The 14,488-nt window shown below is 44.3% G+C and overlaps 1 long non-coding RNA gene across 5 annotated transcripts in view; it reads left to right on the top strand.

The window, feature by feature from the left end:
- The first annotated feature begins 2,985 nt into the window (after positions 1-2,985).
- The window catches only part of LOC146693199 (uncharacterized), a 115,645-nt gene continuing 104,142 nt past the window's right edge, over positions 2,986-14,488 (top strand). For 3 of the 5 annotated variants that reach the window (XR_014923917.1, XR_014923916.1, XR_014923915.1), the window contains exon 1: positions 2,986-3,453. This is a non-coding gene — a long non-coding RNA (uncharacterized LOC146693199). Of the gene's footprint in view, positions 3,454-6,404; positions 7,177-12,775; positions 13,009-14,488 lie in introns of those variants that run through there. The other 2 variants (XR_014923918.1, XR_014923919.1) reach the window with 2 other exon arrangements.

Here is a 14,488-nt window from a genome sequence, read left to right as displayed (position 1 = left end):
AAAGCGTCTGGACTTCTTTAAGTTGCTTGAAGACGTTTCACCTCTCATCCGAGAAGCTTCTTCAGTTCTAAGGTCAAATGGTGGAGAGTCCAAAACCTCATTCCGACAAAGTCCCAAGCTCATTGATTTAATTAAAGGCACAGTCCACTGAATCCATAGATTGTACCGAGTGTCTGATAATAGGATGCTTTTCTTACCCAAAACTGATTCCTGAGGTCTGAAGATCCACCGTGTTCATGATCTTCAATAATTATGAACAAAAAATCCCTGAAACTTTTTCATCATTGCTGTGGTAGGCTATGGCATGCTGTATAAAAATGCAGTGTTTGAGAATTTAACAGTAAACTCATTGATTGTACTTGCTTTTTCACATCTGTTAGAAAAGTGATCATAGTGAGCCAATTTTCAGCACAGGATACTGAATGAATTTCCTGTTTCGCGCCAGTAAAATATGATCAATAAAAAGCGGCAGCGGCATCCTCCATGCAGGCGCCACACTGCTTAGCAAGTTCAACATGTCTGTGTGTTCTCTAGCTACTTGTTATTGGTTTATTGACTGGAGGAACGAGAAAACAAACAACTGACTCGCCACCATTATTGCTTTTAACCCCCCCGCCCCCGCACTTAGTGTTCACTTGCCGCACTTTAACGAGACATGTGACACGTCTGTTTGCACAGGAGCAGGTGGATGGTCACTGTTCATCTATTGCCTGTAAGCAGCTTGTCATTCTTGGCCTCTTCTGGTGGAGGGAGCAGCGGGCGGGTGGTCGTCAGAGGGGTTAAAGTTTGTCTGACCCGCTTTATTTCATTTTCCTGGCTGGTTTGTGGGGGCTGCAGGTCAAAGTCTGAGAGGGCAGCCAAGCCGGAGTTAATGTCAGGGCTTTGTTTGCTGCTCGGTCCCTCATCGGGATAGACCCGAGCCGGACAATAGCTGGGATCACAGGTCACCAGAGAGCCAGTGTGAGAGGGCCGGTGTATGTATGCTGTGTGTTTCAGTCCAGGCAGGATGCTGCAGAACCACAGCTCGGGCACATAGCACTTGTTCCCACAGAGGTTGATTATTTGAGCTTTAGAATTCTTAAGATGGGATGAATCACAAAGATGGTGATGTTTATTGGGAGTTATTATTTAGTATGGTCAGAGATGATATAGAATCAACGTGAGTAGTAGGGCAGACGCTGATATGTGCAAAGAAACCCAACCCTACTGGAATAGACTGAATAGAGTTTAGACAAAGGCCCGACTGGGGTTCAGGATTAAGTCTTGAATGTCATTCAGAGACTCGGTTCTTCCTGGATTTGTTTTAACTCTAAGTAGCATGAGCAGGTTGAATGACTCTGCCTGACTGAAGTATACACTCGAGCGGACTTCAAACATGCAGCTGAGATGCCTTTTCTATTTTCCATTGGGTATCCTGAATATCCGCGGGGAAAAGGAAGGCTTCACTTGTTCTAAAACAAAGTTCTGGCTTGATTGCCTAACGCTATGCAGTAATCTGTCCTACGTTTACTTTGTACATGCTTCACACTTCAGTCGCTGTGATGTGCTTGGCCGAGTGTGACGCTGCGAATACCTCCCAGGAGGGACTGTTTGCAAGTGCGTGTCCAGACAACCAAGACAGCAAGTTCTGGAGAAAGCTCATGTCGCCTGCAGAAAGTTGTGAATGTGGTTTGAGAAGACACTTTGCCCAAACTGTGTAGTAACGGTGGTTTCGTCAAGCTCGTCTATCGTCCTCTGCGGCTTTTAATTTGGATCTTGTTCCGCTCCCACCCCCACGCTCTATCCTTCCATCAATCGACCCCGGCACATGTGGCTCTGACTTATCCAGCCATGGCATTGACCCCTCTATTCATATTGACTGGCTGTTTCTCATGACCTCTTGACCTCTCGGGGTCAACCCTGCAGCCGTCTGGACCTCCTCCTCCACCTGGCTCCTATCTCCACCCCTCAGATGCTCCAGATGGATTACTTTCTGCTCAAACCGTCCACAGGATTACGCTGTTGTCTCGACACAGCACGGGTCCCTGGCTACGGTTAAAAATGTTCCCTGAACCGGCCGCTCATTTCAAAGTATTTTCTCTGAATTTGTCTGCAGATGCCGGGGGAACTTTCTCTGCCCGTCTCTCTTTCATTGCCCGTCTGCCGCTCTCTGAACTCGCTGTCCTCGTTCCACAGCCTGGTTTTGATACATGGCGTCCTGATGGTTTGCTAGGGAGAATCTGGGTCAGTGTGGGGAGCCAGAGATAGAGATAGCACAGGCACGAGGCTGGCTTGCTGAAGAAATGCGTCACACAATGCCGTCCAGAGTCTAGAGAAAACAATGGTGCTTTAGAGATTTCAAGCGGCAGAGTCCACATATCTCACATAGCTGTCAGAATGCTCTGCTTGAGGTCTGCAAATATCACCATCAGCGATAAGGCGCAAGAGAGCCGGGCCCAAGCAGTCCTTGAATAGGATGTCACACGGGTCCAGATAATACTTGATCTGTTTGGAGCAGAAGCGACGCAGGAAACTGTTTATATGAAAACATTTCATTAGCAAAAGTGAGTGTGGCTGATCTGTGTGTGATCCTGAGTGACACGTCCATTAGTTTTGGATTAAATATGACATAACTGAAGTCCAGACAGGATTCTAACATGCACATGATTGAATTACATAGATTGGAAATGTTCAGCAAGCCTACGATATTTTTGGCAGCAAAATCATCAAAGAGAGTGTCATCTTTCTGTCGCAGCAGCCGTCCCAGTACTTTTAGTTGTGCTGAAGTTGTGATATTTTTCATGCAAAGTGGGGCTTGTCCCGTGGAGCTGAGTGGACTTTGGACTAGCACCAGCAATCCCTGATCCCTGCTAAACCGAGCTATAGGGAGAGGGGAGGGAGGCAGAGAAAGGGCTGTGAGAGGGGTGGGGGAGGCAAGAACGAGAGAGGAAGTGAGTGTTCATCACAAAGTGTGCCACAGTTGTGGGCATGCCCAGTAGAGTTTGACTCACAGCCTGAAATCCAGCCTCTAAATTTGAACAGGAGGGAGACGAGGTGACTGAGCAGACTTTTGTTGCTGCTTTCTCTCCCCGACTCTCTCCTTCCCGCTCGCCCTCGCTCTCTCTCACAACATATTATTTTCCCCCTCCTCCCTCCATTAGTGGGTGTGTGTGGAGAGGTTTGCGTTTTGCTATGGAAGAGCAAGAGGAGGTGCAGAATTTCACCTAGAGAAAGAGACAACAAGGGAGAAGAGAAGTAAAGAAAATAGGAGGAAGAGGACAAGAAGTGGGACAAAAAGGCAAGAGAGAGCCCACGTTTCTCCTGCTCTCCCCTCCCTCCTCCACCAACGAGTTTCACCTCAAAAAGAGCAGAGGGACCAACTTCAAAAGGCAGTCAGGAGGGAGCTGGAGTGTGAAACGTGAGGAGAGAAGAAGATGAGAGGCTGACCGGCGCTGTGCTTGCTGTGCTGTCCAGGTCAGTGCCCAGAAAACACTGAACAAGCGCTCGCTCTTTCGCTTTGCTTGGTTTTTATGCTTGCAAACTCCAGCAGTGTGCATCCAGTGTTTTTCTCGTTTACCCGTGTTGTGTGCATGCGTGCGTGTTGGTGGGGAATTGAGCGACTGATTGACAGCCTCTGCACCGTCTCCTCTCAGCGCCGTCCGACCGGTGTCGCCGCAGCCGAGCCAAAGTACAGAAACTCCAGCTGCTCCCTTTAGCGCTGCACATGGGAACTGTTATAGCTCAGATGTTCACATGCATACACGTGTTGAGGGAGGACAGACTCTGCGAACGTAGCCACGTGGTTACAATAAGGGAGAAATCACAGAGCCGTGCTGCTGGCCGGGCACTCGCACTCACTCACGCTGAGCTGGAGCGCAAAGACGTGACGAATTTTCTCTTTTAGTGAAGAGATTTTCGACAGAAGCCCTTCCTGTGATGCTTGGATGTGTTTGTTAGATCAGCCGTGGTGGTTCAGACGCTCGTCTTTGCAACGCGCTGTAATTACATATATACCTTTTATCAATGATCTGGCGTCATCTCCCACCAAGTAGAGCTACAGTTATGTAAGACGGTTATTTTATTTACTAATCAATGGATCCTTTTGTCAAACAGCTGAAAAATATTTATTAAATTATTATTATCACATAAAATACACTTCAGCATGTTCACCAATCAATGAAATATATGTGTTTCCTGACTAATAATGTCTAATTTCTCCTTTGTGGAAATCCCAGTGGTGTCCAGTATGAAGCAATCCTCGTTAGTCACAAGCTGCACTTGTGTTTAGAGGAGTAGTGGCTGCTGTTGCCGTCTCTGACATACCAGACATGCTGTAGCTAACTCTGTGACTTGAAGTCTATTATTAGATTCATTACCCATTTAGATATTTAGGGGTTTACAGGAAGTGCTGCAGCAAAATGTTCCTCTGCTGGCCTGTGCTTGTAGATTTAGTGCCTTTTTTTCTGGTCACAATTAACATGTTAATAAAACACAACTGATATTTATCTGTGTACTTGGCTCAGCAATGATCTGTGGAGAGCAGAGCTACTATTAAATATAGAAGCTAGAGATCGGAGAGGTCAGAGCAGATGTGCACGTTCTTCTTCGACAACGTTTAGATGTTGATGCTTTAATGTAACAAAACCAAATTCATGTCACATCCAAAAAAAACATACAAACAAACAAACAAAAACAGCAATTTAATGTTGTAACTATTTTCTTTGTAATGCACTACATGCACCAATCACACGACTCCACCAAACAAAGCAAACAGATGGAGACATCTGTACAGCCAGCATCTCACCCAGAAACATCAGAAAGGAGAAAAAGCCCGGCTGAAAAACACGCACACGTGATGTTTGGGTGAACTGTCCCTTTAAATGCAGACGTCAGATTCATTTGGTTGCTTCTTTGTCCTGCGGATGATTTTATTCACGTGGAAACCAGCTGTCCGCACAGTTTCTAACTTTCTGCAGTCACAAAGCAACACAGGTGCAGGTAACATCGTGTTGTTGTTACCTGAAGCAGCCGGTGGAGTTTTGTCCAGTGTTGTGTCTATTTTGGTTCTGGTTTTGGGCTCCCCAATGTCCAACTGTGGACAAGACATAGATGGTAGATGACCAGGACACCAAAGAAAACAGCGTACGTCCTGTGCCAAAATGAAAAATAATAATTTAAGTCACTAAAAATCACAATTGATCTGTTTTTTAAGTTTAATGAGTGATTAAAAAGTGAGCTTTCTGAATAGGGGGCTGCATGACCAAAAACAGAACCTTTTGTCCATATTGAAATTATTATTATTATTGTAATGATTATTATTAGTTACAATTGCATTTTTTTAGTACCTAAATTCTTGTGTTGCACACCGGCTGGTGTTTAGACCAGAGAGAGTGAGAGGAGCTCTGAATGATGAGCTGGGACTTGGTGTGAAGCTCGTTTATCTTTTCTTTTCATTCTAAAGAATTTTTTTGGACTCATCATCTAACAGGACCTTCCATAGACACAGCTCACTTTCCTCCCCACGGCCTGTGTGACTCTTACTCTGAAGGTTTGTGTGGCTGAGAAGTTTGGAGTATGAGGGCAGTGGTTTAATTAACGAGCCTACTGAGGAGCACTATGGGAAATGTAGTTTTGTTACAGTTTCTATTTTTTCTTCTTTTATTCTCGAACAAATTGCACTACATGCTCTGAGTGGATTGTTGAGGCCTTAAAAGCATCGGTCCTGTCATTTCTGAGCAGCAGCAGCGTTGTGGCTCCACATGGAGCAGCTCAGGAAGCAGCTGAGGCAGCTTCCATCTTTTCATTTATTTGCACCATGACTCCCTTATTCCTTGGAGACTGGGTTCCCATGCGTAACTGCCCGGGTCTCGCCCCCGATGGCCCGTCAGAGGCTCCGTGATCCATCACACACCAGGCGGCCGTGTTTTCTGAAAGGGCCGTGAACTTGTTACCTCCCTCAGCCAGCTCGCCTGAATGTCAAACTCATTTTTCTTTTCGTGCGTCCCCTTTCTCTGCTCCTTCCCAGGGCTGCTGGTGTATTGAAATAATTGGGCCGCATTCAGTGCGACCAGGTTGCCAGCGCGGCGTTTGAATAGAGATATCGAGTTTGGTGCCACGACTTCCCCCTGACTTCCCTTTCGCAGCTCTTTCCTCCGCCTTCCTCCGAGGTCGTGACGGGTCATCATCGTGACACGGCATCCGCGGTACATTATCTACAGTAGCTGGCCCGCCCTGGAGCTGTGTCTATAGACCATTCTTCCAGGGTCTGTTGTCTCTAGGATCTCTGGATTCACTGTTCGACATGGCACACATTCAAAACGGTAGCCTCGAGGGGCTTTTATTCCTCCAACAGAATTCAATCACTTTTCTCTCTCGTCTTTCTGCCTCTCTGCTGAGTTATTCAGAGTTTAATGAGGGAGGGAAGATAAAGGCAAGCTTATGGTTTGCCAGATCACGAAGAGGCCGCCTTTTTGTTTCTGCTGGAGGACCCACACAGCGAGCGTTCATGTGAAATGAGTTCTTTTTTTTAAACCAGAGGGGAAGGTGATTGAGATGTCTGAGAAAGAGCCGGGGAGTCTGGAAAGGCGCGGGTCATTAAAGTGTCAGAGGAGCTGCAGCTCTTCAAATATTCCTCCATACTTTGCATGCAGTGCAGGATGCAGAGGACTGAGTGAGAAGGGGAATTTTGGGGCAGCACAAGGAGGTATAATCTGCTGCGAGGTATTATGATTATCAAACGTTAATGCACTGGTTTCACCACGGGCATCAAATAGTTATGCAGCGCTACACCTCCTGCGCTGTGCATCATTGAAATGACTGCACAGGATTATCCCCTTACATAAGAAAGTGTGGGTGGTTTGGAGACGGCTCCTGACAGTGTGGGAGGGCATCGGACCGGACCCGAGGAAGCGCCGGGCTGACGCTAGGCTGTTGTTGAGGCTCAGTTTAGGTCAAAGTCCATACTACGTATCAGCTGTCAGAAAGTGTGTTTGCTTTACCGGCTGCACGGGCGTCAGCATCTACGCAAGGCTCCTCTGTCTGACATCAGAGAGGAGAGGTAGAAGGGTTCACGCCTTCTCTCTCACACACTCTGTCACCGAGGTCAACGCTGGTCTGTCTCTTTGGAGCTGTTACTTTTCCCTTGAGCAGTTGCACCAGCCAGCTGCTGGGGACATGCAGAGTGTCCGAGCACATCAGGTTTGTAGGAGCATTGATTATTTTCACTCCTCTCCGAGGTACACGACTCTCCTGGATTTGTTTTTGTAAAGCTGCTGAATTCAGATAAAATGGGTCTTTGTTGCAGAAATGAATTGGGCTTTAAAATTACAAGGACGACGCAGGAACTTGCAGGAACTTGTCCTTTTTGGGTTAGTAGCTAGCTTTAGTGCACAAGATGTCAGACGGTTCAACTGTGGCCAAACTGATAACCACACCTATTTTTGCTGGTTATTATAACCTCTATTAGTCACTAGCTTTTGTGTTTACTGTATCGTTTTATTTTCTTGAATTTGTAGCAAGTAAATCTAAAATGAGTTGGGTGCGGTGTCCAGCTGGGGGACTAGCAGGTGTTTTTGAAGAGTGTTTCTTAATGGGCCATAGTTGGTATTCATCCTGCAGCCTTTACCCGCAGATGTCGGCTTTAAAAGAAAGAAACAGCGCCAGCTCATTTCAACTACAAGAGGACTTAAAAGTCCGTTATCTGCCAAAGCCACAGCCCAGTTCTTCAGTTTCAAAACAACACATTTAAATCAAATCTAACGTCGTCGTCATTTTGCCAGTTTGAGTGAAATTCGGCCTGGTGTTTGATCCTGGTGGCAAACAGGAAGGAAAACAACAAAACACAGACTCTCACTCATCTGGTTTTGGTCCTTATAAGAGCAACATCATTTCCTGACCTTTCCCAGGTGCTCGTCTCGCAGCACCTTGTATCTTGGATATTACATTACAGAGTAAACATTGTTATATGTGCCGTTGGTGGAACACCCACACCTCACACCCACGATGTCACATATTTATTTAAATATTTAATAATTACATTTTGAACCTACTACCACGTCCTACTTCATTCTGAAGTCTGACTTTGTTTGACGTGAAGATATAACATTGCAAAATCTATTTATAAGAAATGATTCGATTCCTGTAAAATTACAGTAGAAATGTTCGGCTGATTTGTCGGATCTGTGTCTGTTTGCAAAGGACAATAACTAGGCCGTGTTTTTATTGTGCAGGTGCTGCAGTGAAGTTTTCCTGGAGCGCTCAGGCTTTTATGAGCGGATATCCTAGTAATCATAAGATAATAAAAAGCTTTTACAGTGAATGTATTTCCCTAAAATAGAAGCAGGAGAGAGAGAAGGATTGGGCCTGAATACCAAGAACATCCCAGATCAACATAAAACTGTATTATAGTGAATGCATCAGGAGGACCCGACAGATGTTTACTGACAGATGTTTCTGCAACATTTTAAATTAAATTTGGAACATTTATCTGTGCTCACATCTCATTTACAGCCTACATAAGCATCATGGAAACTGCAGCTGTACATTAGGGTTTTAATAGTTTTGCAATTTTCATGAGTTTTATTTTTATTTAGTTTTGACTTCAGATTTTCAATTTTATATCAATTTTAATTAGTTTTTACCAATTGTTTGCTAGTTTAGTTTAGTTTTTATTTTTTTTGAAAATCCTTAGTTTCAGTTTAGTTTTGATTAGTTTCAGTTATAGTTTTAGTCGTGTTTGCAATAATTAAGTGTAACAACATCCCAGTTTCATCATATCAGTCATGCTCTTCTGCTTATCCTTGGGTATGTTGCTATTCCAGCTACACTGCACTCTGGACAGGTCCCCAGTCTGTCGCAGGGCTAACACGCAGAGACAGACAACTCACATTCCCACCTATGGGGAACCTCTGGTAAAAAGTGAGGGCAGATGAACAACCACTGATACCAGGCAACTATAAGATATATCTTGGCCCCAATGAGACTATTAACTCTTGCAGCACCAGGTGCATTGCTAAACCTTTTGAAGACTCACACAGTTGTGTAGATATCCCAGTCTCAATAAACACATTCACCAACGCTGCACATTCACCACTGCATTAATGTTTTTTGTGGAGTTGTCTCGGGATGCATCACGCTGCCTTGCCTGGGGTTAGCTTCTGTTTCTGGGGATGAGGGTTGAGTGTGCTCCCTTACCTTCTCAAGCTAAGCTAGGTTAGCCTTCTGGTGTGAGCTTTTCAAGTGCACTTTAAGGTTTGTGGGATTTTTTTTCCCTTTTTGTCCCTCATAATTTGTCTCTTTCCACTACAAGACACTTGCTTTATCCAAAACACAGTCATATTCAAAGTAATCCCAAATTGGACTCTGGCGCTTTCTCCCGACTTTTGCTGACATGATTCTGCGCGTGGACGGAGCAGCAACACAGGCGACTCGACTAACGTACTGCTACCTGCTGGCACAATGAGACACAGCAAGAAAAATCTGGAAACTACACTTTATTTTCACCCTCGACTATTGTAGGACACGCACACACATAAAAACTAAACACATTTTGCTATAAATTCAGTTAATTTTAGTTAGTTTTGTGAACACTCATTACAGTCTTAGTTAGTTTTCCTTTTTTTGCAAAGTCTTGTTTTATTTTTATTTCCATTAACGAAAATGTTTTTTCACTTCTAGTTTTCGTTATTTCGTTAGTTTTCGTTAACGATAATAACCTTGCTGTACATTAAATATTATTCATTTAACATTAATCTTAACCCTTGAAAATATTTAATAAGTGAGCTGCTGAACATCACTGACACACGAACACTTCAGACAGAGAAAATCTCAGATATGATTCTGGTAATTAATTTTTTAGAGACTTCTGAGGAGTCTTATTATTCTTACTGTGCACTCCCAGAGTGTAAAAAGAGAAAAAACATCTATTTATATCACATTGGCGCCACGTCTGGTTGTTCTTACTTTATCCCACCTCGTGATAACAGATCGACAGTGCATGATGGTTTTGGACGCGTGTAGCTTCTCTGCACCACATTTGTTTTTGTGCCCTGTTCAGGGAGGCTTTCGATCAGTACTGCACTGCAAGCATGTCTCTTTCTATAATTTGTATTTATATTTATTTGTGAAGATGTAAAGCCACATCACTGTGTATGAATACACCACTCTGCATTAGTTATCATAAACTCTTTTGTCCTGTCTTGCTCCCCGTCCCCCCAACTGGATGTTTCTTCTGTTAAAAAGGGAGTTTTTCCTTGCGTATCGGTGTTCTTCTCATTGTTGGGGTTCCTTTGTATTATTGTAGGTTTGATTTTGCAGCATGACCCAGATCCTGATCATTTTGAAAATTCGAGCACTTCTGTGTCACTAAAATTTGGTTTGATTATGATTGCATGGCCTTCGTGGTGGCGGTTAATTAAGGGAAAGAATGAAGCATAATTGTAATTTGAGGTAACAAATTCTAGTAATTGTGACTCCAAATAAGCAAACAGCTGATTGAAGCTGACTCCAGATGAGGTCCCTCCTGACACTCGTGTGACACGCCACCCTTCTCAGAAACAGCCTGTCGGTTTGAGAGCTGATCTGTTCTCCTTTGATTCTCTGAGTCCTCACTTGTTGCTGCATATTGTAAACAAAGCAGAATGTATGCAGGTACAGGAAAACAGACAGTCGTATGAAGGTGTCAGAGAAGCTTTTATGTGAAGGATGATTGCTGTTCCACTGAGACTCGAGCAGAATGTAATGTTAGAGCTGTGCTCAGTGTGTGGGCGTGCTTCTAACCGACACTCCTGCCCTCGCTCTCTGTTTTAACTCATCTCTGTCTGCCTCCCTCCACCTCTTTTTTTCATACCCCTCTCCATCGTGCCTCAGCGGGGGTGAGAGTCGCAGGTTGACAGCCTTGCAGGTCTCCTCATTACGCGGCGTCTGAGCCGGTAGAGATTTATCGAGATGATAAAAGCAGTCTGGAGGGCAATAATGACCACAGGCTCTGATGCAGGAGGAGGACGGAGGGGAGAGGCAGCGGCTTGTCTGGCCGCTCGCTCTGCATCTGATCATTCATCAAATGAAACAGCAGAAAGTTTGCTTCAGTGTTTGCTGAATATATTCGTGCATTATCGTTATGTATCTTTTATTTATTTTGCTGGTGCAGTAGTCGATGCAGTGTCAGCATGCCACAAGCCATGGAGCCATGTAGTTTATGTTCCCCTTATAGCTGTGTGCTGCTTGCTTTTAAAAGATATAGTTCACACATGCCTGTTAAGTTTTGCAATATATGAATCTGTTTTTTCTTCTTTTTTAGTAATAAAATCAGGCATGTTTTAAATGAAAGTGCTAACTAGGTGTGGCTGTAATTATTTCTCAGATCATTGTGATTTTCTTTTTTTACGCAACAAGACGAACATTTGTGGTCTAGTGAGATGTACGTGTGAGCTGAAGTGAACATATGTTGCTTCATCACTCAGATATTCCCTGTATTGCGCTTACATGGAGGAATCTATGTCGAAAGGATTTCGTTTCTGCACAGAAACGGGTGTGTAAAATGTGGTTAACCAAACTTTAGTGCTCACACTCCCTAACCCAGTCGTTTAAACATGTAAGCTGGCGTCGGGTATATGGAGTGTAGTGTCCTACGTGATGTTTGTGTGTGTAGCAGAGAGTCGGAGCCGCGGAGCAGGAGTGAACTCGACGGCTTGTCCTGTAGATCAGAGATAATAGGAACATATGGTGCGCTCGCAGCGTTGGCGGCACTCTTCCCATCGCTGTCGGTCCCTTATCTTTTTATTGCAGTTATAGATCAAGTGTCCCTTCCTGGCTGCCACACTTCAGCTGTGGCCTTACGCCAGAGGACAAAGAGGAGCAGCAACAGTCGTGCCTTACAGTCCCAACCATATCAGACTGCAAAATCTCATTTGGTATTTTGTCTGTTTTCATGTTAAAAACCTTCCATTCACTGTAAGAGTGGTTAGGGAGCATGCTCAGTTCTCCCTGGGTGTGGCTGCAGCTCGACGCTGTGCTGTCTCTTTTCGCAGCTCCTCCTGGTCTGTTCTCTTCCCCCCCAGCAACGGCCTCCTCCTCCTCCACCACCTTTATTCATCTTCACACCTGCTCTCCACACACCCAGCATTGACATTCACCTCTTTCCTTCTGCCCCCCTCGGTCTGTGCTGCAGGACTAAAACGGCTGCATTTAGATTAAAAAACACAAACCTACCGTTTGGGAAATGGAATTGTTGGAAAGGCCTGTACCAAATATTTGTTCTGCTCGTATTCACTCTGTCTATTTATGGACTTCATAGTGCGGTGGTTTATACAGTGGCCTAACAAGCTAACTGTCCCTGCTTTAATCCCAGGAGCAGACACAAATCCTTTTCGGGTATCCAGCATAAAAATCTGTCCAATCAAACATGCTGAGCGACCTGCTGTGGTGTGAAAAGGAGGGGCTTTATTCACTATCTGTATCCCTCTTTGACCTTTTAATTTTAAAATTAAACATATATGTACTTGGTTTTTAAAGGCTGTAAACCTTTGGTTCAGATTTCAAATAATCACTAAAACTTTAACACTTTAATTGATGCTCAATACTCCGGATAGTATTCCTGGCATTGGATAAAATACAAAGACCATTTCCAAGCCAAACACTTCTTTACCAGGACATATTTAGGCTGCTTTAGGCCTGTTAGCAGAGCATGAAAAGATATCCCTCAGGCTGAAACGGGGGGGAAATCCCAGACGCTGCCGTGGCCACGTCTTCTTTCCTTATCTGTCGGTGGGAACTCGTGATGATTGAAGAGAGAAGCAGTGAGTGCTGACAAATACTGAAAGAACAACAACTGTAGTGAAAGAGAAAGAAGCTCCACGGGGATGTGAGGTGTCATTTAACCCGGCACAGAGGTGCTGATCCTTGGACTGAGCTGCTCAAGTTCAAGTTTTTTACTTATTTATTTCTTTGTAAATGCATTTGATGGTCACGCAGTCGATCAGACGTAGAAGTGCTGGTGTCCCAGCCATGTAGCTGAGAACGCTTGGCGCAGAGGTAAGTCACTCGTCCCTCTGAGGTCACAGGTCTGAAGCTGAAGCATCAGGATACTAAAATATTCTTTCTGAATGATCTCTCCTGTAGGTGCATGTTTTTGCTAACAGCACGTACATACAGAGACGCATTCGTTAACAAAGTGCTGTAAACGGTGCCGTTTGTGCCACTCTGCTCGTTCGCTCGTGTCTCTCTGTGTCGCTGCTCTCTGCTCCATTTCTCGGGTTCATTCGTATGGTAATAGGGGTCAGGAGATGAGGGGGTTCTCACGTTCAATGTGAAACTTGGCCCTTTGTGTAGCGCCGGCTCGAGCTGCTGTGACAGAGGCCAGAGGTGAAATTGAATTTAGCTGAAATTCCCCAGTGAGTCTAGCCTTGGGCTGGACTGAGCTAGGCTGGCCCGGCCTCGCCTCGGGCAGCACGGCTCTGTGTACGGCCAGAATCCGTAGGTGTTACCGGACCTCGGTGGACTTGGTAAACCCGAGGCTTAGCGAGGGTTACGGCATGCTGTGCCATCAGATTTGTTGTGGAGACGACCAGCAGCTCATTTGTATTTAATTCAGACATGATGTTGTTTTTAATACGACTACTGTGCTGTTTCCTTCTGAGGTCTAAGCAGCTCCCCTAATTCTAACCTCAAAGCCAGTATTTCCAAGACTCAAAAGGCCTTTTTAGGATTAAAAGTAGATAGTCTTAGATGTGTCCGATTTTTGTCATTGATGGTGGCTTTTTTGAAGTTTACGCTAAAAAATTATTTCTACTCTTACATGATTTTAAAATGTATATTTTTCAAAATTCTGTGTTGCTGTGTTGCAGCTATTTTTAAGTCAGCTGATGCTGGGATATGTCAAACATTTGAATAAATAAAACAAATGTTTAGGGCGACAGCTCTCCAAGTGTGTGGCCAGGAAAAAAATCCAAATTCAATGAAATGCTTTTTTTTCCTGGGGAAAATGAAGAAAACAGTTTGCTGAGGCCATCAGGCGTTTTTGCTTTTACTGTAAATGATTGATAAAATTGTAAGCTGTGCAGGCTGGAAGAAGGAGAACCACCGGGTGTCGTTTAAGCATAACCACATGACAGGAGTCTGTCTGCTGCTTTGACCAAAAGGCTAACCGGTAATCTGTCCGAGTTTAGTTTACTGACATGCTAACCTGTGCTGAAAATCAAGTATTGCGCTGATCCATGTTTTGACCTATAGTTGTAGATGAAAAGAACATTAATGACAACTTACTAATTTGTCAGTTTCATTTAACAAATTATTAAAAAGGTGATTCTACTAAAATCGATGTTGCCTTATTTTATCTAAAAATACAAAGACTGCCTAGTTTGTTACAGTAGGGACCAAATCCATTAGGGACCAACGTTGTATGGGTGCCAGTTTCACTGGATAATATAAAACCCGACCTGATCGTGGCAACGACAACATTAAAATCACTGAAGTCACTGAACCAACCTCTGGGAACCACTAATGTAAATATAAC

This window comes from Copadichromis virginalis, linkage group LG14 (assembly GCF_057382275.1).
Source record: "Copadichromis virginalis isolate Kocher_CV1m ecotype Utaka linkage group LG14, C_Virginalis_male_GT1.1, whole genome shotgun sequence".
NCBI classification, from domain to species: Eukaryota; Metazoa; Chordata; class Actinopteri; order Cichliformes; family Cichlidae; genus Copadichromis; species Copadichromis virginalis.
This window is presented reverse-complemented; position numbering and strand designations above follow the sequence as displayed.